Source organism: Nyctereutes procyonoides, unplaced genomic scaffold (genome assembly GCF_905146905.1).
Source record: "Nyctereutes procyonoides isolate TBG_1078 unplaced genomic scaffold, NYPRO_anot_genome, whole genome shotgun sequence".
Classification (NCBI taxonomy): Eukaryota; Metazoa; Chordata; class Mammalia; order Carnivora; family Canidae; genus Nyctereutes; species Nyctereutes procyonoides.
The window spans coordinates 10,222,238-10,228,237 of NW_026575130.1; positions in this window are offsets into that span (position 1 = coordinate 10,222,238).

Consider the following 6,000-nt stretch of genomic DNA (forward strand, 5'->3'; position numbering starts at 1 on the left):
AGTAACTCCCACTTAAAGATGAAAACATTGAGATACAAGCTGTGATTTGTCTAAACCAAGGAACTGGCTCCAATATCCATGCTCTTAATCCATGTACTATTCTTCCTTTTAAAATAACTACAGAGCTTAGGCTGAAGTCACTATGCAACGTTAGATAGAAAGTTAAGTCAACTATCTAAATAATTTTGACCAAATTTTATTTTTATTATCTGGGTCTGGTGTTAGTACTGGTAAACTCATCCAACAGGTGCTCAGTTTTCCCTTTTACATCTATGTTTGTACTCTTGGCAAACTTTAGTACATATATATATTTTCATATAAAAATGTTATAGTATTTTACTCTCATTTGAAAAGTATATATATTGACTTCTTCTTTAGTATGGTGCTAAATTTCTTCTCCTCAACTCTCGATCTTCTGATCACTATGGTCACTATGATGAGTTGTGTCCCACCTCCAACTCATATATTGCAGTCCTAACTCCCAGTACCTCAGCATGTGATTATATTTGGAGATAAGGTCTTTAGCGAGGTAATTAATTTAATTTGAGGTCACTAGGGTGGCCCTAATCCTACATGACTGGTATCCTTTTAAGAGGAAATTTGGACACAGATGGTTACAGAGGCAAGACTGTGTGAAAGCACAAGGAATAGCTATTTCTACTGCCATCTCTACGCCGAGGAGAGAGGCCTCAGAAGAAACTGTCCCTGCCAACATCTGATCCCAGACTTCCAGCTTCCAGAACTGTGAGAAAATAAACTTCTGTTGGTTAAGACTGAATCTGTGGATCTATGGCAATTATGGCGACCCTTGCCAACTAGTACAGTTACTGTATTAATGAGGGTCTTAGTTAAAAAAAATACAAACATCCTTGCTAGTTTAAAGAGAAGAGACACTTCTCAAGGAAAAGTAGATAGCTCAGAGAATCTTTGGAGGACTAGAGAGCCAGGTTTGGAGGCGAGGCATTTCAGAAAAACAATGCCTAAATCACATAGTGAGATTGTGCCAGTAACAGTTTCAATGAAACCGGGTGCTATAATGCATGCCACTCACTCTAGACATGAGATGCCAGAACTTCATCTTCTGATCATGATGTAACTGAGGTTCAAGGGTACAAGAGCACCTGGTTCTGGGTGTCCCAAACAGGCAAGTTTAGACCACTCACAGCTGACAAAATACAAAGGTAAAGAGATGAGCGGTGGTGAAACAATAAATGGATTATTTCCATGAGTCCAGCACCTGGAAGACAGGGTACTAATGTCTCAAAGACTGTCTTCAAATACTTCTAAATTTATGTAAGGAAATGCGGGACAAAGGTAGGTGGGGACATGGGCCATGAAGTTCAGGTTAAATCATTGTCTTGGGGTCACTTATGCAGAGTCTTACAGGGCAGTCATTATTGCTTGAGGGGTAGTTTGGGATCCCATCAGAAGATGGCTTTGCCCATCAGGTCTTTTGACTGATTTAAAACATAAGCTAGAAAGAAGAACTTAGCTAAAATGTATAGACTGAAGTCAAAATGAAGGTCAAGTCCTCTTTCAATGAAAGATGACATCTAAACTGTCACCTTGGCAAAAACAAACCAAAAAAGGATTTCCTGCAATCTTCACCTTGCCTTGTCATTTAGCTCATTTCTGGTTTGATATCCCACATGAGTGTGATTGGAGGAACCTAGGCTTCATGCCTGCAACCCATCTGTGAGCTGAGTGTGGAGAATGAGTATTCTGGCTTCTTCTGCCTTGTGGAAGTGGATCAAAGGGCAGGAAATTGCCCAGGCAGAGAAAGGATTCTCAAAGGATGGTGGCATACCAGAAAAGGCACACAAAGAGAAACAACTTCAAAACCTCAGTGGTATGATTCTTTGACCAGCTGCTCAGGTGGTACATCTCTCTGAGACCTAATTGTCATTTCCATAGTCCTTAACCTTTTCTTGAATCTATTTTTATTTTCACTGGATAAAACTCTCCCTGGTCTAGAATTCAGATAACTATTAAGCACAAATAGCTGATCCCTCACCCCACCCATTGTGTACCTTTGTAGGAAAGAAAAAAACATTAGGCAGGTTAATATGAAGATGTGGGTTGCCAAGTGGTCATTCATTCCTCCTTACATTGGTAAAAGAACCCCTCAACTTTCCTTTTCCTCATTCCTTCCCCCAGTCTTTCCCTGTGTTTTTTTTTTTTAAAGATTTTATTTATTTATTCATGAGACATACAGAGAGAGAGAGAGAGAGAGAGAGAGAGAGAGAGAAGCAGAGACACAGATAGAGACACAGGCAGAGGGAGATGCAGGCTCCATGCAGGGAACCTAATGTGGGACTCGATCCTGGGACTCCAGGATCATGCCCCGGGCTAAGGCAGGCGCTAAACCCGCTGAGCCACTCAGGGATCCCTCCCTGTGGTTTTTGTGGGGATAACATCCATCCCTACTCTGTTACTCCTGCACAAGTTCAGGAAGACTTATGGTGGAGTCTAGCCTCAGAACATACCACTACCATCCCTCTTCCCTAGTCCTATGACTAATTTAGAATAGTTAGGCACATTATCCAGGACAGACTCAGGAGACTCAGTCCCAGACACTTCCTAGGACTTCTCCCTGACTCTGCCATCACTCTGGCTCTTCGTTTTTTTGTTTTTTTTTTAAGATTTTATTTATTTATTCATGACACACACACACACACACACACAGAGAGAGAGAGAGAGAGAGAGAGAGAGAGAGAGAGGCAGAGACACAGGCAGAGGGAGAAGCAGGCTCCATGCAGGGAGCCTGACATAAGACTCGATCCCAGGTCTCCAGGATCACACCCCGGACTAAAGGCAGCGCTAAACCGCTGAGCCACCGGGGCTGCCCTGGCTCTTCTCTTTTATCTGTGGTTGCTAGGCAAGGACATAAGCCTTGGAGTTACTGCTGACCAAACTGATATTTCTTTTTTTTTTTTTTTTAAGATTTTATCTATTTATTCATGAGAGACACAGAGAGAGATAGATAGATAGAGAGAGAGAGAAAGAGAGAGAGAGAGGCAGAGACACAGGCAGAGGGAGAAGCAGGCTCCATGCAGGGAACCTGATGTGGGACTCGATCCTGGGACTCTAGTATAAAGCCCTGGGCCAAAGGCAGGCGCTAAACTGCTGAGCTACCCAGGGATCCCCCAAACTGATATTTCTTGATAAAAACTTTCCTGATTATAAAGCTGGCACAGAGAAAGTAGAGCCAAAGGAAAGATAGAAACAGTCCAAATATCCTTGAACACTTAGAACCAGCTAGGCCTAATTTTCAGCTTAAATCCATTTAAATGATTTCAGTCATTATAAACCAAAAGACTTCACTAATTTTATTGGGTAAATAAAATAGTTAATTGGTAAACAAAGACTTTTCCCTAAAAATTCTCCTTTAACAAACATTTATAGTACCTCCAACTCGGTGCCCAAATGAAAAAAACTTGGCATGTTTTTATATAGTATATATATACCAGCCTCATCTCCCACCTCCACACCCCATATATTCCCCCACCTCTGCACACACAAACAACACACATACACACAGGATAATAGAAAATGGAGTAAATATATCAAAAATTATATTCATCTTGATTTCTCTTCAGATAAAATGACCTTTTTAGGATTTAATGACAGATATACTTACATATATTTCTCTATATTTTTTGCTTTATCCAGGTTTACTCTTGAATATAACACAGAATTATTTTTCTCTTTCTTGCAGCCCAGTATTTGGATGTCAGCATAGTGTTAATTGCATTTGTTTTTCTTTTAACATACATGGCTTCATTCTCTTCAGGTTTGACCTTTCAGTCTCTTTCCTATATTTTTACTATTTCAAAGTAAATGCTGGGGCATAAAAACACATGTTTAATAGAGGAATATTACAATTTCAGGTGGACTTTCATCTCTATCTCCTATAAGAATTCATGAGTTCTGTCAAGTAACAATAGTATCTTACTTTACTTTGTTTCATCTTTTAGTTTGCAATAGCTAGTTTTAACTGTCTTTTCTTTTTCTTTTAAATTTAAATTTTTTTTATTTTTAAAGATTTTATTTATTTATTCACGAGAGGTACAGAGACAGAGGGGCAGAGACATAGGCAGAGAGAGGAGAAACAGGCTCCATGCAGGGAGCCCCATGTAGGACTCGATCTCAGGACTCTGTGATCATACTGAGCTGAATGCAGATGCTCAATCACTGAGCCACCCAGGCATCCCCTTTTTTTTTTTTTTTTTTTAAGTAGACCTTACACCGAGCATGGAGCCCAACACGGAGCTTGAACTCATGACCATGAGATCCAGACCTAAGCTGAGATCAAGAATCAGATGCTTAACTGACTAAGCCACCCAGGTGCTTCGTTATCCTTTGTCTTCTAATCATAAATCAGATCCTACTATACTAATCTTAAGAGGAACTGTTGTATTCAAGGAAACAGACCATTATCACCAATTTATATCTTGAGAGGAAATATTTCATTAAAGGAACTATACCTGAATATTTATGGACTCTGGTTCTTGAGTTGTGTTTCTGCATAAATTACAAACTGAGACATAAATGAATGCCCTGGAGAAACAATAGAAATAAGCACTTAGTCCATTTGGGCTGCTATAACAAAATGCCACATACTGGGTTACTTACAACCAATAGACATTTATTTCTCATAGTTCTGGAAGCCTCCAGATCTCAAGTCTAAGATCAAGGCTCCAGCATGGTTGCCTTCTGGTAAAGGCCATTTGCCTTGTTTGTAGCTGGTGCATTCTTGCTGTGCACTCACATGGGCTAGGGATCTTGGTGGGGTCTTTTTTATAAGGTACTAATCCCATTCATGAGGGCTCTACCCTCGTAACCTCAGCCCTTAAGGGCCCCACCTACTAACACCATCACCTTTGGAGATTAGGATTCAATATGTGAATTTTGGGAGGACACAAATGTAGAAAGCACCATGACACATTAGTTTGAAGATATTTATTTCTGATGCTCTACAATGCCTTCCTTCTAGTTTTTCCTTTAACAACATTAACTTTGTGTTTTATTGGACATACCGTCATCTAGTGTGTTTCTTCATATTATCATGAAATGTGCTCCTATGATTTCAAAATAAAAACTTACTCCTAAATATTTAAATTCTTATTCTACAACTTTGCTTTCATAAATTTCATTTACTCAAATACTTATATGGAATAATTTTCATGTGAATATCTGGATGTTGTGTCCAATAAAAACTACAACTTTTATGTAAGGAGTGAAGAGCTCTGATTTAGGATCCTATGCATTTTAGGTTGCTACACTGCTCACCTAGAAAGGGACAAATCCTAAAGTGGGGATGATTGCTTGCTATGACAACATAGTAACACAAGGTCTGGGCTTGAGTGGCTTATTTGAAATGAATGCATGGGTTTCTCAGAATTTTACCTTACAAATACTCAAGCCGGTGTGACCTACTCAATCTTCTGGACATCTAGGGAGGAAAGAATTAGGAATAAGGGGAAGGCAGAGCAGAAGAGAAGGGGAAAAGAGGGGGAGGAAGAAGGATTGTGTTTAACATTTTATCCTTTGTAAATAATTAGTAAATAATTAGTATCCCCAAACTTATAAATAAAGGATAAAGTTCCCTGACTGAAATTTGGATTTTGTTTTAAGGTTAGGAATTTATAATTTCCTAATTGCTATTGATATTTGCAGGCTAAACAGAGCAGATGTGCTTTTAAATTAGATTTGCCAATTATAAACAAATGGATGCCTCAAGTTCAATTTTTTCTTAGTTCCTTATTGTATGAAAGTATTTTAATTTTGTTTACTGCAAGAAGTATGCAGTTAAATTGGCTTTTCTGTGATTAAATATTTCAAAACTTCTTTTATTTGGTTTTTAATTTTTACTGATAAAGTGGTTATTTCCAAAAATAAAAGGTAAGCGATTATAGTAAACAGCAAAATTATTCAAGTATTTATAAATAAATACTTATATTTCCTCTAAAATAGGTCATTTCTGAAACAGACACATGT